At 38.3% G+C, this 25,008-nt stretch overlaps 1 protein-coding gene across 1 annotated transcript in view; it reads left to right on the top strand.

Moving 5' to 3' along the window:
- LOC122973002 (disks large-associated protein 1-like) overlaps positions 1 to 25,008 on the top strand; it is a 70,239-nt gene that overhangs the window by 23,936 nt on the left and 21,295 nt on the right. The window contains exon 2 of the mRNA XM_044340452.1: positions 14,366 to 14,452. The gene's annotated coding sequence lies outside the window, so the exon portion shown is untranslated. The remainder of the gene's footprint in view (positions 1 to 14,365; positions 14,453 to 25,008) is intronic.

A 25,008-nucleotide genomic window follows, 5' to 3' on the forward strand; every position in this document is an offset into this window, starting at 1 on the left:
AAAGGCTAATTCATTCAGGAAAACAATAGAATCATATTGTTATTATATATCATGGGCCATACCTAATATACAACATTGCACCTAATATATTACAACAGATCATTGTTATAGAGGTCATAAGTGAGACAGGTAATCTACAGTGTGTCCTCGAAATGCAGTAGATGTAGTAAATATATATATATATATGTATATATATATATACATATATATATATATATATATGTCAATAGGGGCTTTCTTGATCGTTAAAGAAAGAATTAATCCTAATTCATTTTTAGCTGCAGACAGTACATGAAGATCAGAAGTATTTTATAATGCAGATGTATTGATGAAAACAGCATAAACTGTCTGTGTCAGTTTAATAGCACTGTCCTTTTGTTCTTACAGCAGAGACTTCAAATATGTTTGAGTAGTAAAGGTTAATTCTGTATGATGAGAGACAGATGAACCCAGTCTCTCTCTCTCAGTCAACATCACGTGCCTGGGCATCAATAAGAGGTACTGATAAGCTCGGAGGCATACGATTCCAATGGATTGGACAATTTGAAACCGGTTCTCAACTGGAACCGCTTCTCGATTCTCATCCCTAGCCCGAGGGATGAATTGAATTTGAAAACCAGAATTTGAAGCTTTGCAATTGGCTGACCAGAGGACCCGCCCCAAAAGTATTTTCCTCGCTGTCACCATGTTAAGGTTTTCTTTTAATGATATCTTTAACATTTCTCAACACATAAACACGAAAGCGTCCTTTATAACTCAACAATACAATAGATTAATGTTAATGCCATCAGTTTTAATTATTTGTCCTTCGATTCTGAGAAATAATGTTTGTTTTTTTGTCAGTTTTTGATAGCAGAAGGCTACAGAAGAGCATTGTGTTGTGGGTGGACTTGGCATGTTCGACTACTGTTTTTCGGTTGTCTGCCATTGGTGGGCTTCATTCCTTTTCAAATTGCCGCCGGTTGGCCACAACCCAAAACTATCTCTGTTAAGAAAAGACGTTTTATAGCCTGTGATTGTAAAATGTGAAGTTGCTCATTTAATTTTATATTTCCAAGAATATGTGGCTGAGGATATTTTAGAGTCCTCCTCAACTAATATTGACCCATGGCATCCAATAAAGCACTCCAGTGTTTGTGTGTGTGTGTGTGTGTGGTGGTGGTGGTGGGGGTTGCCTGTGTGTGTGTGTGTGGTGGTGGGGGTTGCCTGTGTGTGTGTGTGTGCATCAAATCTTGTACCATGGCTGTATAATCGGGATGAAGACGGGGTTATCAAACTGTACTTTACATTTCACATCCCTCATTTAATCCTTGCACTTGTCACTTTCATATATTTCATCAAACGGGACTTTACATTGTGCATTGCATTCAACCTCCACTGTTATATAATTTATCTATTTATGCACGTCACATTTACATTTGGTCTTGTCACCTTCATATATTTCATGCTCAAATTTTATTGTTTATTTCATTATTATTTGTACTATTATTACCCTACTTTTGTCTATTTTTATTCTTCTGTATTTTGTTTTGGGGGCAAATGCCAAGACTCATTCTTTGTATGCTTGCATTGGCTAATAAAACAGATTCTGATTGAATGGGCTACTGTATGTCATGCTGACATAAAATCCAAAAAACAAGAATCATAAAGATACAAAAAATCTCCAGGGTTGCCTATGCACATGTCTGTATTTGACAACCTGGGAATGAGAACGGGTTGGTCTTTTCAGCCCTAACCCTAACCCTAACTCATGCACTTCAGGCCTTCCTCCAAGCCTGCAATGCCCTATATTGGTCACTTTTTCCACTGGAAAAGAAAAAAATAAACAAACAAACAAAAAAAACTCCAAAAAGCTTCATTTTATATATTAGGCCTTCAAAGTGCTCTCTGAATCTAGTTCTGGGTTGGCTTGTGTCCATGAAATGAGGAAATTAAAACTTTGTCGTAGAGCTAAACCAATGATTACACAAATGTGTTTACCATCTCCTTAAACTCCTCAGTGTACTCTCAATTCAGTCTTGACAACTTTACAGCAACCACTTCTAGGAAAAACGCTAATATTTACTACAATTCTCTCGAGCATGCAGTTTGATACAAACCAGAACCACTGTTGTAGTTCTTCTGGTTTGCAAAGTAGGGTTGTAGAATAGGGTCATAAAAAGATATATCTACTAAATATATCAAATATCGGGAACAGCCAAACTAGTAATTATACTGCATGTAGATGATCTATGTTAAGAAAAAGTAAAGATGTTGGTTTATTTCAGATATAACTTTATTTCTCAGAATCGAACGAGAAATAATTAAAACTGATGGCCTAATCATTAATTCTGGATTTCAAATTCAGCTCAGATAACTACACAGCAAAAAGACAATTCAAACAACATGCAACTACATGGTTTCAGCTATAGCAGCGTCCATAGCAACCACCATAGCAACAATAGAAAGCCTGCAAGAACATCATATACATTCACTGAACGAAGATTATGACGATGAAATGTACATTTTTCGCTAGAAATGTTATCAAAACACATTTTGATGCCAAAACTATCTTAATATATTGCATTTTCACTGAGAATAAAAGGATTGTCCGCCTTTTTTTTTGTTTTGTTTTGTTTAGTTATGTTTTGTTTTGTTTTGGCAGACAGAAACTTGACAGTCACGTGATGTGGATGCAAGCCAGTAGAAAAGAATAGACCAAAAAAAACATAGGAATCTCACAATTTTAGAGTTGTTACTGTGAAACTAATACATTTTGCGCTGTGGAACAATGTAGCTATTACACACTGTGACTCCATAACCGCTGGATCCTTGAGAAACATTGAGAGTGTCTCACCAGGGCATTTTCTCTTTTATTAGATCATATTCAGCCAGGAACACTGTCTCAGAGAAATGTGATAACATGCAAGTTGTGGGAACTGTATACTGTATGAGCTTTAGTTCAGCTGTTCTCCACCTTTCTGTCTCGTGTCACCAAAAAGAGAAGCAGCACTAACTTGCATGTTGTGTACCCATGATTTGAAAAACACTCAATTTTATCCTTTCTAGTTTGTCTTGTGTTTTTTCTATTTTGTTAAAGATTATAGACAATCTGGCTCTCTAAAAATCTGGACTACATCTCTCCTGTGTATTTCACACAATCCTCATTTTGTCTCCAACATGTTCTCTTTTTTTTCCCCTTTTACCTAATCTGTTTGTTCCTTTGTTGGTCCTCCGAGCTGTACGATGCATCTGTCTCTCAGCTGTAATTCATCCAAGTGGCAGCCGAGATGCTCATTCATTCCCACTTTGCTTGCTGTGGATGACATGAGAGTTGTTCTCTCCCCCTCTCTCCTTCCCTCTCCACTCTATGTGAGGATTTAACGGTGTGTGTTATGATAGGTTCTGCTTGCCGCCCTGCACTGTAGATAGAGCTTAGCACACTTACTGGCTCAGTAATGGGATATCTGCTTTCTTCAGATTGGTAGATTGGTAGTCCTGCATGTCTTTCTGTTTCTGCCTCTGCCAGACAGATATATGTTTTATTCCTTACATACAAATTCATGTTAATTTATCCAAAACCACTGAAACCTTAAGTTACAGTACATAACCTTAAAACCATTTCTAGTCAAGAAAATATCAATGATTTATGCTTCCCAAGAGGATGTTACATTGACTTTCATGAATTCAAAGGATTTTGTGTTTTCCAAATAACCACTCTGTCTCAATTTAAGTTTGGAATTTAAAGGAAAAGAAATACAACATTGAACACTTTGACACAGTTAAATTGCTTCTGGCAAACATAATGGCTTGTTCCTATTATTCTTGCGGATAACTCATCCTGGCAGAACCATCCCACAATTAATTTTCACTTTGCTCTTTGTGGTCTGGCAAGGCCACAAATCCATTTGCTCGAGACACACATCATTTCAAGTGGGCTGTACAATAGGTGACTGACAGTTCTCTCCTTCACTTGGACATCAGCATGAATCATTTCTATATCTGATTTATGAACACAACACTCACTGGGCTATTAAATGGTCTCTGATTTTTAAACTGAAGAAACCACAGAAATGTATCTGCCAGGATAGTCTCCATAATTTGGAAGCACAGTAGATCAATACAGATGTAAAAATCATATTTCAGCTTCCTGTTAGTGAGCATTTGAAAGGTGGAGAGCCACTGATTGGTCTGGTTTGTGTCCAGGATAAACATGATTATTTCTCAACTTAAACTCCACAGCAAAAAACTGATCTCACAAAATTTAGTCTGGCTGTAGATAAAGCTTCTCTGCTTTCAGGGAACAAAAATCCATGCACATCATCCATCTAAAACGTCAGTGGTAAACATCAGGGGTTTTTTTTTCTCTTTCCATATTCAGGAAAAGATTTGTTTCAAGATTCACCATTTTCCACCAGTGTTTAACAATTGTTCAAGGTGGTGCACTGCAGAGGAGAGTTAAATAATCTCTCACATGTTGCTACTCACTCTGCCTGGGGTGTCAATTATATATTTACTGAAAGAATAGAGCAGGTCGCATAAGGCTGGTAATATTCCATGTTTTTCTTATTGTCCACAGATACCATAAAGACCAAAAGGAACAATGGAAATATCCTGCATACAATACTTGTTGGTAACAACATGTCATCTAGTCCTTATTTACCATGAACATGGTCACTGAACATAAAACATGTGTGCCGCTGAAGGCCACAGACAAGGTAAAGAATTTGGAAAGTACTGAGAGACTGACTATCATGTTGGTTTTGGTCTTTGAATGGGATATGTTGAAATAAGATCTACAATACTCAGTACTGCGAAACCTGCATCATGATATCTAACCCCACATCTCATAGTGCCAACTGCTTCCTTTAACCACTCAAAACTGTTAAAGAGATATCCGAAAAATAAGTACATATTGTGGAAATTTGTACTATCACACACTTGTCAACTTTTTCTCACCTCTTTCTCTCCCACTGTTTGTCTCTTGCTCTGGGCGAAACATCCACTCTGTGCTTTCTGCTTGTGTCTACATCAGGAATAAAATGTTCACTGTTTGTGTGGTTGGTCATGTAACAGAGGGGCCTTTTCCACAGACACTATGCACATATATTAATATGCAGTATCACTCATTATATCACTGAAATTGAGAAAGGGACAAAAAAGGGAGGCTATCACTGCGAGACAAAGCAAAAATGACAGAGAGGCTAATCGGGGTGAAGAAAAAGTATCATCAACACCGCCACCATCTCGCTCATCATCAGCCTTCCCGCTTCCTCTTCCCAGCCGGATCCCATTTATCATCTTCTCAAAGTACTGCGGAGCATTGAGCTATGGGGCCGATACATTGAGACACTTTATGTCTGACCTGCGATCAATGTAGTCTTGAATGCCAAGAGCTGTGTCTGTTAAAAGAAAAAAAGAAAAAAAAAAAAAACCTCTCATAACTGCATTTTCTCATTTGTCTGGCTTCTGTCCAGGACTTTCAATCAATCCTTGCACAGCGAGAACTCTGAAAGAAATTGAATTAGGTCCTGGGCGTTGAACCACGGTTTCTTAATTGGCACAGGATTAGTTCACATTGATTTGGCCTGATTGGAGTCCCTAGCTTGTGTTTCCACTTAATCACCGAGCACACCCTTCTCTTGAACCACTATTTGCATGCACCCTTCCCCTCAGCCTATGTCTGTCATTCACACACTACTTTACCTTGAGTATTTGCATGAAATCATTGGCTTGGACTGTTGCTGCTTTTACTATCACTATCATTTCTGCTGCTGCATCACACATACTACACTGCGTTAATCAGATTTCTTGGTGTTATTATTATTACAGCAGTTCGGGTACAGTATAGCAAAAGGCTGATGCTCTGCCAGGTCCAGAAAATTGCCCTCTGGTTACAGAAAATGCTCTGATACATCGCTGCTGTTATTCTGACTGAGCAGTGGAGAGCGATGGAGTGAGAGAAGGAGCCAAGGAAAGATGGAGAGAGATTGTCTCCAGGGGAAATAAAGTGAGGACAGGAAAGAACACAGATTATGCATGAGAGAGAACAAAAGAGTGGAAGAGAGCGAAAAAGATCACAAATAAGGTTGTGCAAGCAATATGCTCGGAAAGGGAGCAGCAGAGAGAAGATAAGGGAGACAGTTATGAATGGAGAGGGAGACATAGGAGTGGAGATGGACTGGAGCTGTGACAAGACTGTCTATTAAAAGTGCACTCTCTGCTTCCGCCTCTGGAAGCTGAGACCTTGAAAGCAAGCATCCCCATGGAATTAGATTTATTAGACTATATTGTATTTTCTGTGGAATTGATATGTGGAAATGAGCAACTTTTTGGCACCTCGATGTCAGGAGCCACTAAATAGTACCATCAACACGGGAAATCATGCTAACAGAATGTTTTATAGTATCTTGTGCTCACTGTATGATTAAAGCTCAGAATCTATGGGTATGTGTTGATATGTTTTTCCAAGGGTATGCATTCAGGATCTGTCATCTAGTCACTGACATGACTGGATTTGATTATAGGCTCTCTGACACACGGCAGATGGGAATTTCTAGGTGGGTAATCAGCACATTGCAAGACCTGTCGCACACAGGAGAACAGCCACACAGTGTCACTCCAAATAGAAATAAGGTAGGGTGTTTGCTTAATTCAATCAGAATGGTTGAGGGGAGGCTGAAAATGCACTAAGCTGACAGGTGCTCATGGGACAAGATGTTATTGAGGAGGGCATTGCAGACATTGCTACTTACCTGCCTTCTCCACAATTCAACTATTCTTTTTCCAACATTAGAATGTAACTTTTTAGCCGGGTTAGCTGTGTTTGACGCTGAAAATGGCAACCCAGAGGGTGAGTGAAAGGAAGCAGAATGCAATAATCAGCCAGTGGGAGGGATTATCTCTCCTGTCAGCATCTATTGAGCCAGACTGTATGGTGGCCAACAGTATAAAACAACTCTTATGATTCTTTATATGTCATATTGGTATTCATTTCATTTTCAGGCGCAGTAACATTTACACAGTCAGACATAATGTGCCATATGTCTCCTTTACTCTTCCACTACATTTGCACCACAGGGCCTCATGCTCCGTGCCAAATTTGCTGCTCATATCTGATTGTGTTGGCTGCTGTTCATGTGTATTCTGGGATATAACCCATATCCTGTTCTAATAAGAACTGACAAGGATGTCAAAAAGACAAGTGCGCATAGAGAGACAACGACAAAAGGTATCACATCTCTTTTTGTACCTTTTAGTATGCTTCTCTTGCTCTTGCAGAGATTAGCCGTCCTGCTAACACTGAGGCTTAGTTCTATGCAAGGAAATCGGAAAATTTCCTAAATACCGTTGAGCTTTTCTCTGTTGTTGTGCCCGGCGTTTCTGACAGGCTGAGAAGTTATTGGCAGTGGGAGGGGTGGTTGTGTAGTGTTTGAATGTGCTATCAGAAGCTTTGACTGCATAAATCAATTCAAGTTCAGTACATGAATATTAGCCCAAGGTCACATAGCTGTCTCAGAGGACTTAACAATCTGCACAGCATCCTTTACCCATAGACATTAGAGAGGGATGAGGAAAGACTGCAAAAAAAAGAAAGCTGCATAACATTTTATATTTGGGGGGGGGGGTTGTTTTAAGACCGCACCACAACAGCATTGTTTTTACATACTGTAATAACTTTAGATCATGGAATTAATTTTTCCGATCTGTATCAAATGTATTTTAATGTAAACTTTTCACAAGAAGGAATAACTGATACAAAAACACAGAAAAAAAATATGTTGCCATACTTCAGGATTAGATATTTGGTTACATGTCAGTATGTTTCAGATCAGAATGTATAAAGAAAATAATTTTAAGCAGGTTACATATGACAAAAAATAGAGTTTAGACTCCACCAGCCACAATATGAATCTCCCAGTGACCCAATATTTTAGCCCTATGTTATCTGATTTACACTATACCTTTTGTAATCACTATTTTTCTGTCTGTCTGTTTTCCGAGAGGAGAGACCATCAGAGTTAATATCAACTTAGCTTGTTTCTCTAATGTTACAGAACACAAGTCTGAGTTTCCAGCTTAATTTCACAGTGCTGCGGACCTTTCTTCCAAAACAGACTCAAACTTGCATCCTGTGCCTTGGCACATGTCTGTATGTATACACGCAAACACCTGCTTTTAAATAAATGACTACCTGTCATCAGTGTGTGTTTCTCACATTACAGCGCTGTGAATTCATTAAGTGTGCCCTTTGGAAGTCTGACCTGCCAGGTGGGGTGCTGTCAACCCCACCTGCCTCTGAAGCACGCCCCGCATTTCAATTGCAAATACCGTTCACATCTCAGTGCCCTTGTAAAAAAATCCCAAAACACGTACGAGACCACACATTGACAGGCTTACACACACAACTCACATTCAGATTTTTTTTTGAGCAGTGCTTTAAAGTTAAACCTGCCACTTTCTGACTGGACAGCGGTGTTAAAACATATTTCCTAACCCTCAGGCCTGGAGATGTATTTTTATATTCTGTCTCCTTGAAATGCTTTCTGTGTAGCTCTTTTCATCCTCTTGACCATTTTCTTCAGGTTCTTTGTGCAACAGGAAAAAAACATAAGACTGAGATTGTTGCTTCAGACGGGCATCCTGGTTAGTTTAATCACCCATGATTTATTCAAAATCTGGAATTATTTTAATCACACAGAGATTTGGGTGTATTTTGAATCGGATTAGTGTATGTTTTTCTGCGAGATGAGATTCTGCAAGTTCTCATCTGACTCGATGCATTCCTTCATGCATGTATTACACTGCTGCAGCCCTCAGGTTTTCGAGGGATGCTGCTGTACAGTATGTGTTTAGCTGACTGGGTTCGCAGTGATTGGATAAGCCCTAATAGAAAAAGTTGGGTCAGAGTGGGCCACGGCTTGGACTTACAGTTTCCTGAGCAATGTCAGTCCAAAGTGACCTGAGACGGTATTATTGAGTCATCACTAGTTTATGTGTAAGAGTGTGTATGTAGAGGGGTGTGGGGAGGGGTTAGAGGCTCTTGTGGACAGGCAGAGCTAAATCTAAATCCCCCTTTTTTCCGTCAATAATTCTCTGCTTTTTCACAGCCTCTCTAATCTTCTTTCTGACGTGATTCACCTCTATTTATCACCAGAGTGCCTGCGTGCCTTAAACAATCAGGCAAAAGTGCGCAAACTGTCTGTTTGTGTGTGTTTACGTGTGAGCATGTGTGTCAGTGTGACTTTCAATCTGTACAGATCCTGATCTTCAACTAGATAAAGGTATGTGCCCGTGTGTGTGTGTTTGTGTGTGTGTGTGTGTGTTTGTGCTGTCTGCTGGTAGATAAGGAATTGCGCGATAACTTCTGAGTTGATGTTATGAGCCGCTGCTTCACAAATTCCATCTTTGTCCAAAATAAGCATCAACATCAGATCCACGGCCGACTGGTGTGAAGTCATGCTGCTGTGAAAATGTAATAAAGCACAGAGATAATCACAGCTGAAGTTTGAATAATGGCTCTGTATAATGGCTTTGTGCTACACCAGTGTAGAGATTATGCATCATGCTGGCCAGGCAGGCAGCCCGCTGGTGCTGCTGCTGACTCAGTGCAAGCAGGGGCTTGGGGGGTTAATGCAGCAGGGCCACAGTCGGATCCACAGCCCATCCTCATCTGCCAAAACTTCAAAGGATGCCCTGACAGAGTCTAAATCGCCATCTCCTCCGGTCCAAGCTCTGCAGAATATTTCCCCTCCCCCTCAGTGCACAGGTCAAACTCTGCCTCATCTTTTATGTATCGCTTACCCCATTGATTGCACTCTAAGAGATTCATGAGTACAGAGGGGCCTATTTCTGTATCACACTCTAGCACATGGATTTTTTTTTTTTTTTTTTTTTCAAAACAAGATTTTTTTTCCCTCGTTTGTATAGCTCTAATTTAATTTCCTTCTCATTTTTTCTGTGTTTCTGTTTCTGTTCCTCTGTTGTTTTTATTCTGGTTTTATACCTATCTCTCACTGTGCATCACTCTCCCAACTTCCACTTATTTTGCATAGAAGGTCACAGTGATTTCCCAGTTTTACAGACCTCTTTTTTCCTTTTTTTGCTATTTATTGTGCACTAATGAATTATTCAGTCTGCAGGCAGTGAATATAGTAAATTTTAGAGCTGCAGTATAGAAGATGGGCACATAGGTCAACTTCTTCAAGTCAAATCTGGACACATATCTTCTTTCTAAATGATCTCAAAAATATTTTTTTGCATGTTTAAAGACAGTAGAAAATAAACAATCATTTCTTATTTTTGTGTGTATGTTGATTTGAAAGTAGACTCATCTTCTTCCTTTTGCCGCTTACGTTCACTGAGAGCAGTGACATTGTTCTTCCAAACACTATATTTTAGGGGCAGCTGTGACTCAGGAGGTAGATCGAGTTGTCCACAAATCAGAAGGTCAGTTCGATCCCCAGCTCCTCCTGTCCACATGTCGAAGTGTCCTTGGGCAATATACTGAACCCCAAATTGCTCCCGATGGTTGTGCCAGCACCCTGCGTGGTAGCTTGCCACCATCAGTGTGTGAGTGTGTGTGTGAAAATGGATGAGCGAGCAGCAGAAAAAAAACTGTCAAGGGTATTTGGGTAAAAGCACTATATAAATGCAGCCATTTGCCATATTAGCATGCCAGTCTTGTGTCTAATGTATTCTTTATGTTCATCCTTAGTTTTTTTTACTCATTCATATGTTGATCCATATTTTAACAGGCCACCCCAACCCCTCCCCATCCCTGTTTCTGCACCTGTGTTTAAGTGATGTGTGTGTTATGCACCCCAGCAGAGTGTGAAATTGAAATTCTTTCCTGCAGAGGTGACATGATTGACAAGGAAGACAGGACAAAGGAGATGTGAAATCTCATCTTTTACTTTCCACTTGTGATTTTCCACTTTTGATTTCCCACCTGTGATTCATTTAAAGGTGATTTTATCATTCTTCATAGTATTTATATTTCCATACAATAACATGTTTATGAAATCATATTTTATTACATTTAATGATAATGTGCCTCTTAATTTCTCTCCTCAGACATTATGTGACCTTGGAATTATGAGAGTTCCTAAAACTGACATGCAGTGAAGTTCTCCATCATTCCTTAAAATAAGACACATCTTAAATTAGCATGAACTGTGTAATTAACATTAGCAAGCTAGCTCAATGTATAGAAAAGATTTAAAAAATACTTCAAACTTAGTTGTAACAGTGTCAATAAAACACTGATTAACTTAACAGTTGAAACCAAGTTAGAGAATGACTAACTGTCTAAAACAAGGATGTTCACTTTCTGCGTATCTATTTATCAGAACAATAGAAATGTTAGCTCAAAAAGTAAGAAAAAATAACAAAATAGAAGGTCTAAGAATAAATAGTCTAAAATCAAAAATTTCAATGTATGCGAACAATGTTAATTTTCAAATTCAGCCAACTGTTTCATCCTTCACTGTGTTAGCTGTAGAGCTAAATCATTTTTCAGTTATCTCCGGACTGAAACCCAACTATGATAAATGTAGTGAATTATGAATTGGGTCTCTGAAGGACACAGATTTTGAGCTCTGTGGTGATCTGCCATTGAAATTGTCAGATGGCCCAAAAGATGTCCTAGGTATACATATCCCTAAAAACATGGAACATATTACAAAGAAAAACTTCAATAGAAAGCTACATATAGTTGAGAGAAAATTACAAGTTTGGGGATTGACTAATCTAACTTTATATGGAAAAATAACAGTGATAAACTCTTTAGTAATTCCACAGTTTATCTATATTCTCATGTCATTACCTTCCCCAGCAGTTGACTGCTTTTTAGTTTACCATATTAAAGTGAAAGTCATTTCCATACTTATCATGTTTTTTTGAAGAGGTCATAGTCAGCTGTTTTCAGTACCAATATCATCAAAAAGAACCCTGTTATGAAATCCAGAGCCAAGGGTTATGGTATAATGGAAATATTTTGATTAAAGATGAGCCTTTGTTTATTGAAATCATGTTTGAAAAAAGGAATATTATTTTAAAATGATCTTTTGAACAGTAAGGGTGAAATAATGTCTTATGATCTTATAGAAGTCGGTAATATTTGTGACCCTCTTACATATAATCAACTCCGGGCAGCTATACCACAGACCTGGAAAAGGAAACTATCATTATGTACAAAACGAATGGTATGTTGCCCCTATATTAAGGATACAACATGAATGAACAAGAAAAAAATAAACAAAAAATACATATATACAGTTATACATGCATCTTAAAAAAATATATCTGCTGCACCGGTAGCTATTCAAAATGGGAGGATTTGTTAGACAAATGTATCCCATGGAGGAAATTATTTACATGTGTTTACACAACTACTTTTGATGTCTCCATTAGAATTAAAACTAAAACTAATCTGCAGATACTTGCCCATGAAGAATATGCTTAAAAAATGGGGCATCCAACAATGTGACTGAACAGTGGATCTCAGTTTACAACTCAGTTTTTTTATAGTTGTCCTTTAACCATAATGTTTGGTGATTTAAGGGATGATTAAGAAGGAAAAGACTCGAACAACATCATCATCATGATGGGGACAGCATATATATTTAAAGCTACAAAAAGAGAGCAATTAAACATTGAATGTTTCTAGATGTTTCTGAAGTATCAGTGGGTTCTTGAAAAGGATGTTAATAGGAATAAAGAACAGAATTTAATTTTTGAATGAGGGTGGGATGCTTTGAGTCAGGGTGAAGGCTGATGTTAAAAAGGGGAAAGAAAAAAAAGGATCAATAAAATAACATTGAAATGTTGATAAAGGTCAACTAAAGGGATGTAAATATGTTTACTTTTTGGCTGTAAAACCAAGTAAACAATTATGTATGGGAGTGCATGTATGTGGATATGGATATGAATATGTGTCAGTGAGTGGTATGTGTATGAATATGAACCTAGGAAACACTTTTTTGTTTGTTTGTTTGTTTTTGTTTTTTTCCTCTACTTTCCCTTGTCTTTTTTAATGTGTTGTTGTTGTTGACACTCAGTATTTTCCTTTATATGTATGTGTATGTATCCCTTTGACCTAGTGTAATAATTAACAAAAAAAAAAGTTAGAGAATGACTTTGGAGTTAGATAAATAAAAAAACTTAAAGTAAACCTATAAAAAATGTTAAAAACTTGTCAAAAATAGTTTTGGGTGAATAACTCTAAGGTCACAAATGATAGCTTATGTGGATAGTTTTGTGTTTTGTTATAACTCTGCTCTAACTTTTATTGAACTTGTTATTTTATTGGTATCCCTGCATCCTTGTCATGTGAAAAGGACCTAAAGCCCCCCTAGAGTATCTGTGCCCTTCCTCTGAGTGTGTGTGTGTGTGTGTGTGTGTGTGTGTGTGTGTGTGTGTGTGTGTGTGTGTGTGTGTGTGCTCGCGCGCACTCCCACCTAGTGAGCATTAGACAGACCACCATCTGTTCCATGCCCCCACATTGACCTACCTGCCCCTTCCTCTTCATCACCTTCATAGGATATCATATCGTAGGATATCTTTCTAGAAAATGCATTTGCAAAGTGTTCTGAAAGGCACGCTAATGAATCTGGTCTGATAGGATATTATATGGGATAATTATATAAGATGTGTCTCAGAGCTGGATGTTCCTTACATAAGCCTTTCCATTTGAGAAAAAAAAAATCCTCAACAACATGAGACCATACGCTTTAAGAGATGGGAGCAGAGTGTTGGTGATCTGCTTTATTGTAAAGCAGAGTGAGTCATTGCCCCGAGACAAAGACTGGCACCCTCTCTCAAAACACCTTAAGGACTTAACACGCTAGATTTAAAGAAGCGCAAATAGGCTTAAAATGAATTTCCTCCCCTTATCTTTTCTTTTTTCTTGCCGGCTATGAATTCTGCCCATGTCCCCCTCCCTCCTTTCGTGCCATTTCTTTGAAATGTTACTTCCCAAAAGACAGGATCAAAAACCAACACACTCGCGCTGTGATTTTACAGCCAAACTCAACTGGTCTTAGCCGATTATGCACACAGCCATTTTAATGTCTTTTAATCTAACCACTCTGGTCAATGAAGATGAACGTTCTCCATTTACTGTTGGGGTCTGAGCTAAAGCAAGGGAGGGGGGGTTGTGTATTTCTTTTTTTATCTCCAAATGAGTCTTGTGCTGTCCACCATCCCCCCAGCATTTCACCAGTAATTGCAACACTGAAGTGAGTCTGGAAAAGAGCAGGGAGCAACAACACAGCTTGAGCACATGGCACATGGGCCAGCACATTAGCCACCAGGGCACCGCAGGAGTGTTTTGATGTGTTGTGATGAATTCTCAACCACGGACTCTGTCTTTGTTCGTTCCAAGGTGGAGAGATGTGCACGCACGGAGGACAAGGAGCCTGGAATTAATCACAGGAGAGGAAAACATGCCGAAGTTGAGACAATAAAGAAGGTGAGTTAGACTTCTCTGCATGATTGTTCTCTCCACTGGATCGTCATCATACTGCTGACAGTGTCCCTACACTCTAAGAAATGAAACTTGGATGTTGTTTGCATTACATAGTTGTTTTAGGTTGAAACCATCAAAACAAGATCAACCTTCTTGTTTGATGGTCAAAAATGCGATTATTAAGTGCATTAACATAACAGTGTAAGGTTTCAGGAATACATAATTGTGCTGATTTGAATCTACATAATCAAGTTATTTAAAGGACCAGTGTGTAGGATCCTTTGTCCTTTCTGGGCTACTGTAGAAACATGGCAGTGCAACATGGCAGCCTCCATGGAAGGAGACCCACTTCCTATGTAGATATAAAGGGCTCATTCCAAGGTAACAAAAACACAACAATTCTTATTTTCAAGCGATTTTACACTAATTAAAACATACTTATGAATATTATATTCCATTTCTGCCAAGTCCATTACTTACTAAATTCTACACACTGCACCTTTAAAACGTACTGCAGGCATTGGAATGAATAAAGAGTGTCCCAACGCGCTTTCCATATTTCTCTGCACATGTGCAGCACGCGCAGGTTAGCAGCCATTTTCTCTTGCAGCTGGACCAGATGTTCACAGCGACCGTTGGCTGAAAGTTTTTATTGCAATCTACAACCATCCATCGATTTTGTTGGTAAGTATGTGAATTATTTCAAATATTTAATTTATTGGTGCATAAACAACAGCAGGCAAGATTTTTTACTTTTTATGTGATCGGTCATATACTTTAATGTTAGATTTGAAAAGCCTGTTGTAGCTAGCTTAATTCTCACACTACTGCTTGTGTTTGTCTTGTAGTAGTAAAATTGTGACAAAGAGGCAATACTGTATTTAACAATTTTTTATAGCTTTGTCTTATTTTGTTACTCTCACTGAGTACTTTATTAGGTACACCTCTGCAATCTAATGCAATCCAATACAACAGCTCTGCCATGAATTCTACTTTTACAAAGCTTGTAGATTTTCAGTTTTTGTGGACGTTGTCAAAAAGGTGATAATTCCACTTTATGTTTATTATAGAGATTGTAGTGGGTGGCGGTGGTGTACTGGAGTGTTCCTAAAACTTTGCCTACTTTGTGTGTGTTAGTGGAGTGGACAAAATATCAGGAACATTCTTCAACATACTGCACTCCAGTACACCACCAGCAACCACTACCACCTCAATAACAAACATAAAGTAGAATTATCAGCTCTCTGACAATCTCAACAAAAACTGATTTGTAGTGGTTTGTAGTGAAGTTTATAGGCTTCATAAAAGCAGAATTCATGGCAGAGCTGTTGTATTGAATTGCATTAGATTGCACAGGTGTTCCTAATAAAGTTAGTTAGTGAGTGTATTAGCTAACATTAGCTTAGCTCCAGTTCATTCCTCATGTACTAAGTTACGTAACAGATGAGCCACAGAGCTAATTATCCATTTCTTTGGAAACTACACTCAGCGACTCTGCAACTCTGCAACTTCATAATACAGTCCCTTGTGATCAGTCCCTGACATTTAGGCTGAATAAAATTGTCAGCACTGTGTGAACACAGCATAGTCTGTGGAGTTATGTGTAGATTGTGAAGGTTTGTTCATTTGCACAGAAGCCCAGCACTGAAGATCATCAAGGATGTGTCCTAAAAGGGCTTTGCTGCAACATCAATGAAAAGCCTGACACCCTCATAAAGGAGTACTTGGTAAGTTGCATAATAGAGTATGAACCATAGCCTGATCAAACATTTTTGATGAGAATCATGACAACATAGATATGTACTGAATGGGACATTTAACAATGTGAAAATTAACTTGTTTGTGTTTTTCTGGTTGACAATCCATGTAATCATGTAGTTCAAACATCATTGTGTAGCTTCCGTGTTCACACTTGCAAGAAGGTGTGCTCTACTGCACGATAAGTCTTGAATAACTGTAGGTGTGTTGAAATGTCAGCTCGGAGAATTGTCTGTGCTGCTGTCAAAGTGCTCCTGCCTCTTTGCAAATTTTTATTCTTGTTCACTGCCTACAGCTCAAACATGTCTGTGGAATTTCTGCACTCCTATTTCTTACTGGTATATTAGCTGGGCACTTTTTCAATTGATTTGGCCAATGCTGACAGCACAAGTCCAAATCTTCCATGTTCTAGTTAGAGATGAAAAAATGTTGTTTCATTTAATTAGTTGATTGACCAAAGTAATTGGCAACTATTTTGATAATATTGTTTTGCAAGCAGAGATTGAATTTTTTGTTTTGTCTAAATATCTCATTGGGCTTTGGGAAATTCTTATGGCCACTTTTACTAAAGTCTGACAATTTATAGACATTTGAGAAATCAGTTAGAGTAATTCATATTGAAAATGACAGCTGCAGTCCTAGTTCTTATAAACAGATTCTAATTCATATTTTGTTTTTCTTCTATTTTTAGGATATTGATCATCCCGGTGCAAGGAAAGTAATGGAGGAAATGGTCTTGGGAATCTATGTCATGTGATGGAGCAGAGCCAACAGATCCCCCTGAGGATGTTGGCGTCATAATTCAGAAGGTGGAGGTGGTGAACGATCTTAGAGATGTTGCTTTGCCTGATCTGCAAGCTTTAACTTAAGCTACCCCGAGAATCTGAAATACACATTTGAATTTCTTCAAAAATTGATGTTGATGGAGTTTGATTGCAACAGACTTTTCACAAAGGTGCAGGTCCTCAAAAACAGACTACATGAATAATTTCACCTGCAATCAATGAGACTGTGAATCTTGGGTTAGGTTCAGTGAGCAATTGTGAACTGAGTATCTTTGGACTCTTTGTTTGGCCAAAAAAAAAGCAATTTCAACAGTTGTGACATTTGTTTCCAGTTTCTCAGTTTTGAGCATTTGATGTTATGTCAAAACAAACTGAACATCTTCAGATTTCAGACTGCTTTCTAGATGAAAGAAGATGTCTAAAGACAGAATACTGATTGATTTTTATCATATTTGTCATCCCTCAACCAAAACTGCCATTTGCTGTTTGTAATTTGTTAGTGCTTGCTGCTGCCTGTTTTCATATCACTGCGAACTGAGCATTTTGGACCGCTGGCTCAACAAAAAAGATATATGAAGACAGAATGGTCTTTCTTATTTGTTAGTATTTGCTGATATTTTGTTATGTCACTGGAAACTGAGAATTTTTGCATTTTTGACTGCTGGCTAGATAAAAGATCTCTAAACACAAAATATTAATCCATCAGCCAAAACTGCCAAACATTTGCTGTAATTTGTTACTCATTGCACTTGCTTGTTTTCATATCACTGTAAACTGAGCGTATGTGCATTTTGGAGTGCTGGCTTGACAGAAAAAAGATTTTTCTAGTTTTTCAGTCGTGAACATTGACTGATGTTTGAATGCACAAAAATGGCAATTTGATCAAATTAGGCTCTAGTGATTCTTGACTTTTTAAAGAATAAATAATTCAGGCAATGCATTAGAATATTAAAAAGGGTAATTATTTGTTAATTTTTGTATATTTTTATTATTATTTACGTATCTGTTTGTATATTTTATCTATTTTAAGTAATGCATGACATTAAGGGCAAAATGGTACAAAATGGTAAATCTTTCTGCATTTGCTTCCTTGGTTTCATGATGTATTATTGCAAATATATTGATGTCACTTTTGTGAAGCACATTCCTCAACATTTTTTGATCTGACACTGTTCAATAAAGTCAGGTGAGGTACAATTACTTAAGTTGTATTTATTTCCCTCACTTACCTTGATGGAGCATGTAGTGTTCAGTCATTTTAATACAATCAACAAAGTCCTACAACATTTATACAACTCACCTGTGTTAGATAAATTTAACATAGCTGTGGTTTGTAAATCAAATGTAAATGTGTTAGTAAAATCAATAGTGTGTTCAGTTAATTCTACATAACTGAATGATGAAGCATTTAATCAATACAGATTGGAGAGATTCGCTTGACAGTATTTAGTAATGATTCTCTGTTCCTTTTCTCATTTATTCAACTCAGTTATGTGGGACCGGTTGACATAACTAAATTAAGTAAATGTAACATTTTATTTGTGTATGAGTAGCTTTGGATGCAACTTTAATTGATGCACAGATCAGTAAGTGCCAATGAAGTGGGTCCCACTAAGGTAGAGCAGTACATAAAGAAAAACCTTGACATATATTCTATCAACTCTGTTACAGTTGCCTCTGAATGCTGTCAATTTTCACACCTGCACACTTGCGATTCACCTCCGACCTTTTGAATGCAGCCTTCCGTACGCCAGCTATAACCTTTCAGTGCACCCTCAGTAGAAACACATCTGTCACAAGCTTGACAGCCTTGCATCGATGCCAGCAGAAATGAGACAGAAAGAGACACAAACGTCGAGCAGAGAGTGACAGAGGGGGCGAATGGCGGGGAAAAGGTGAATGACAGAAAGATGCAGAGATGCGAGGAACAGACAAAATGAGAAAGAGGGTCTCACAGAGGCTGTTTGGATGAAAATGTGTTTCCCCTTTCTGTGTAATGATAACTGGTGACAGAGCAGATGGTGGTGGTGAGATAAACAGTTTTAAAAAGTGTGGAAAAGTGCTTAATAGCAAGTAAAAGTGCTGAACATGTTTACTGTGCCAAACATAAGTCAGAGCACTCTAGCAATGTTGTGCAGACGGCAAATAAGAGAGAGTGGAGAGGATTTGTAGTTATTTTTGTCACAAATGGGAATGAAATAAAAACATTAATACTAAAGTTATAATCGGATATCATCATCATGATCTACTTTCTCTTGCTGATGGATGCTGTATGATACCCTCCATCCTGTTCCTGAGTGTATCATTTATATTTATAGATATTATTACTGAGATGTTACCTAACACGTAAAATATTCCACATAGTACTCTCTTTGAGATTGGAACCTCTTATATATTGAAATGGACAATTCCCACTATATACAATCCATAATAAGTAATTTAATACTTCAAGTGATTGAACATTTATGTTAATACTACGGGCAGAATATGTTGGGACTGTAGTTTTTCTTTAATTTTAGATTTTAGAATAATTCTATGTACATTAGATGTTTCAGAAATGCAACATAAGTATGTACAGTATGTTGAATTTGCTGGACAGTAAACTGTACAACAGTATGATGACTTATTTTGAGCTACAATACAATGAGTGAGTGAATACATTTTTCTTTCAGGAGAAAACAGTGTGCTCATAATAATTAGCAGCTGCAACTGTATTAGAATGGAAATAGTGCACCGTCATTACCATGAGTGGTTAACATCTAATCAGGCATGGGATCCCATCTCTGGCTCAGCTCTTGTAGACGAGCCAACCCTAAACCCTAAGGCCTGGGGCCACTGCCAAAAAGCTGATTTACAGTGAGCACAGCTTATCGTTTGAAAACGTATCATTGCACAGGCTTGGGTCATCATCGAAGGCTATTTGAAAAGAAGTAATGTGGTTTACAAACAGACCCTATAAGCCAGTGTGTTTTGTATAGCAGGGAAGCTCAGAGAAGGAGGGAAGCATTCGGCAGGCAGCAGGATAAACAGGTTGATAGCCGAGGCTGTATCACAGAATTCCTGCTGTGCAGCTCCACTCTTCAGTTTGACAGTTTTTTCCAAATATCTCGATGTTATCCTGTGAAAACAACATTTTGAGTTTTCATCATCAAGCGTTTTATATTTTTTTCTTCTGTGGAGTGTGTTTATGGAGATTAGGTAGCGAATGAGTGCGTAATTAGGACTGATCAGATGAGGTAAATCTTGGCCAGTGGGAGGAGAGCCATGGCGCTGATACTGGCAATCACTGCAGAACAGAACGGACACCCGGGGTTGAGTAGGGAAAAGATTGAAGAGGAATGATCAAAGAGGTGAGGGGGCTGCAAGCAAAGTAGAGAGGGAGAGTGTTTTTGATGTCACAGAGGGGAGAGAAAGCTGTAGCTACTGGGATGTTGAATGACTGGACATCCAGCTGAACATTACATACACCACTTACAGTGTAGAAATGTGTGAGAGCTACTTCTCATAACCAAACTCACTCAGGGGTGCTGCTTGTCATTGATATTAACAGATTAACAGGAAACACCTCAGACTAAATTAATCAGCTGAAGTCAGCGTGCAAGTAACACATTTGTTGAACTGGAGCTTCGAGGCAAATTTTTGTCATTCGTTTCTTCAGTTCTTTCACTGCAGACAACCACAAAAGAGTTTTATGGAGAATACACATTGGTAGAAATAGGTTGCAGTGGATGATAGTAGCTCTGAAAGTGACAGTTGTGTGTTATAGTTTGATATGATTGTTAAATCGGATGCTGTAAAAACATTTTTGCGAAATCAAGAGCAGCTAAATACCCAATTTTAGAGCTTAATAATTGACATCTAAGTAGTATTAATCACAAACAGTTATCATATAATTTACAGTACATCAAAGCGTTCAGAAACTTTATAACGGGTTCAGTGTTTCAAAGTGTATTTTATGATTAAAGTATGAATAAAACCGTAATATTTCTTAATATAGAATACTGGGAAACACTTACTTATCTTCAAACAGCCCCAGTTCTTTAATTCATGACAACACATTTGCAGACTTTGATTAAAACCCTTTTTTCTATCTTTCAAAGCATACTTTAAGATTATATCTCTTTCTGCAGAATTGAGTATGCTTGACCATGGTTCACATTTTAAGTATTGTCCATGATGACATTAAATATGCAAAAAGTTAATGGTATTTAATAGAGCGTGCGTCACCTCAGTATACCAGGAAGTTGGAGGCTGTTATCTGTGTGTACCTGAGCAAATTATGAAATTGGAAGCTAATTTAACTTGCGTGGTAAGCGGCACATTTCACAGTTCATTTGGCTGTTCATGAAACACGCAACAACAAATCATCTCTACACCTCTAACACTTTGTTTCCAATTCCAACATTTAACTGTGCTATGGCAGGTGAGGGAGGACATTGGTATGATGTATTATTTAGCACACACACAAAAACACTAATTGATTCTCTCAGTGATCACATAGATAAGTATTGTACAAAGATTTATAACAATATTACAGTTCAAATGCATAATGTTCGACCTTGCACTAAAGACAAACCCAATTAGTTTCTTCCCTCTCAGCTGAACAGTACATTAGCTTTTGGAATACAAAATTCACTTACTAATGTTTTAAACATTTTGAAAATATGACTAAATGATGACTATAGTTGACCTGTGTACTCTCCATGAAAAACCTGGAAAGTATTGCTTTTAATTTTCTGTACACACTCAGTGTTTGACCTTAAAGGAAAACAACAGAACATTCTGAACGTTGTTGAATGAATATTGCTGAAACAAAAAGTGGAATTACCCTGAAAAACCCCAGATTTGTGAATGCAGACTCTTGTTTTCAGCTTTAGGAGGGAGGTTTCATTTACAGACTTCTTGGTTCACTTAGCCTTAGATGCACAAATAACATATTAAGTCTTAAACTAAGAGCTATTAAAATGTATTTCGCTTTTAGGATATTTAGCTCATATAATTCCAACCAGCCTGAGTGAATCACAAACAAAGGAGAGTTATTTTGGGCAGACATGAGCATGCATCTGAAAAACAGCATCTTTGTCGTGCATTACTCAGTTTCTCTATCAAGTCTGTCTTTCCTGATGTCTTTTTTTCTCTCTCCCTCTCTGTGGTCTCCTCTTCCATTTTAATGCAATGTTATTCATTACAGATGTTGCTGAATGTCTGTCCTGGATGACATAACATGTTGACCAACCTATTAGCTCTAACAACGGAAAATAACCACAGAATTTCTCCTGAGTGAGACAGCAGTAATCTGAATTTAGCAACAAGGCTTCAGTCTTGAGTCTCTGATAGACGTTAGCTAAGCCTGGGTTGACAGGAGACATAATTGAGTCCATTTTGATGACATAAGCCTTGCTGATTCCATTTAGTTGGGAATTTTCAAGCTCCCTCCATGTCGCCAAATGTTGATGTGAGGTCAGCTGGGAGCTAGCTGCTAACCGTCAGCGCACAGCGCTCACCTGGTCTGACACCTGCTCTCTGTGCAGGCAGCATGTTTGGCTCAAATCTCCACAGTGTGCTGGGAAAGCTAGAATTATGCCTCCTAGCTTCTGTGCGTGTGTGTGTGTGTGTGTAGTGTAGTGTGCGTATGCATGGGGATGTATCTGTATTTATGATTGTTTGCTTTGTGTACGCATGTGTCGCAATGGATATGCGTCCACCAGCGCTTATGCGAGAAGACAGCGGGCTAGACCCCCCTTCCCCCCACGCATCTTGCTCAGTTGGATCTCACTCCCGGATCTGTCAGGCGTCTGTTGACGTGTCCTCGATGTGACATGCCACCCACAGTGAAGGAGTGGGACAAACCATCAAGCTTTTTTTTCATCGTTTTTCCCGAGTACCTCCTATAACCAGCCTGTAACCTCTGCCCTCAGAACTTAAGCAGATAGGCTCGCATTAGTCTTAGAGTTGGAGTCAAGGTAATCTCATCAAAAGGCTTCAGTTGTTCGTTAGTCCATTATGTAAAGTTTCCCCAAAAGAAACACATGGTTAAATTTGGGAGTGTGTATGTGTGTGTGTGTGTGGGGGGGTGGTGGGGGGGTCAGTTTTGTTGACTTTCTCCTGCAAGTTTAATTATTTTCTGAGCTTATTTCAATGCAGAATAATATTATGCAAATCACAAATTATTGTTATCAGGCTTCACTGGTATTTTGTTAATACGGTATTTAATCTTTATTTAGCACATATTGTCTAATAAAAGTTTCATAAACAGTACGTATTTAGGACTACTTCAGCTAAAAGTACATTAACACATTAGCTGTGTGCACTTAAGGTCAGCTCTGTTTTACAGACATGTAATTAACTGTAGAATCAGTTGCTTGAAATCACCTGACACTTTGGACGCCTGTGGCATCAGTGTGATGGTAATGCTGCCTGACAGTGGCAAGTGACTGTACTGTGCATACTGTACAATCAAAGTGCATACACATAAACAGGCTGCTTGTTCCAGCAGTGAATGTGGGTCTGCATGTTTTTTCATAAAACAATGATTGTTCTGCAAATCACGTGCAATGATGCATTGAATTTTTACTGAGTAGGAAGAGGATTAAAATAACAAATCATCTCATGAAACACACAGTGAGGCAGCTGAATATGTATGCAGGTTGTTTTGTAAAGTTTAATTGACCATGTTCAGTTTATTTGTGCTGTTCACAAGCAACTGCATGACTGGAAATAGCAGCTGTAATGAAGAAGCAGCAGCTCTTTATTATCAGCTACAAGTGTATGAACACAGCAGAAATGCCACACGGAGGAAATCAGTTGCAAGCCTCACACTGACATTAGCAGCATTAGCAACTTTTTCACATGTGGGTCATGGCTGCAGTTGATGGATGAGGCCACAATGTGTTATGTAGAACATGCACATACACACAGACACACAGAGCATGACTCTCCAGGGTTCGATTTAGTTATCACCGTCACAGCACTATGCTGCTTCCACGTAGTCCAGGATTACGCGCCCCAGATTTCACAGCTCTTAAGAGAGAATATAAACATGAATGTTATTATTCTGTGTAAGCACAGATGGAAATGTGCATATCCAAACATAAGGCGGATGCTTTTTTACCTGACATTTTATTAGTTTGTGTGTTGGAGCACTCAGAATTGCTTTTTGAATGTTACTGTGGCATACATTGAGGGGGATTTTGATAAAATGCACATTAAGCAAAAGGATTTAGCATTTAATTTTCATGTCATATAAACATAGGATTTGAATTTTTTTTTTGTCATTGTATTCATATGTATTTGGAAATTCATTAATTTTTCCCACAGACAATGCAAGGTGACTGACAGTTGGCACTTCTGTGGCTTGGATCAGCATTAAAATCTCCCAGTTGAGTCTTCAGTACAAAAGATTAGCAACTGGTTCTTTGATTAAAAAGTCTTTGGGGGGCAATAAACGTCCGATTACCAAGCTTAAAATTGTCATGTCTGCAAGCAACTGAGGGTGGAAGCTAAAGATTACAATGTTAAGAAAACAAATGACACAATCTGCAGGGTAAATCAATTTACATTTGGATGCTTGGGGAGGGGGGTGGGGGTGGTGGGGGGCTCTGCATGAATTGGGCATGACTGTCAGTTTTGGAAAGCACAATAGTTCCAAATCTCCCATAGGTGCTCATTTGAGTTTAAGTCTGTTAACATGAGGATAAGGTTTACATAATTTTCATTGTCATCAAACTCAGTAACCCTTCATCATAGCACTATCATCCGAAATGTTTCATCACAGGATAATAGAGAGGATAAAAGAGGTTGTAAGACTGGGGTCTGGTCATTTTTCACTATTTTTCTGCATGCCCTGCTGATACACAAAGATATAAAGCATAACAAATGGCGACTTCTGTTTCTGTCCACACGTATGATCCCAGAGCAGTTGGTACATATGAGTTCTCATTAGCTGGGGTGAAAACACATTGTTTTCCGCAAGAAAATCCATTTGTTTCCATGGTGATACTGTCCTCCCTTGTCCAA

This window comes from Thunnus albacares, chromosome 21 (assembly GCF_914725855.1).
Source record: "Thunnus albacares chromosome 21, fThuAlb1.1, whole genome shotgun sequence".
Taxonomy (NCBI): domain Eukaryota; kingdom Metazoa; phylum Chordata; class Actinopteri; order Scombriformes; family Scombridae; genus Thunnus; species Thunnus albacares.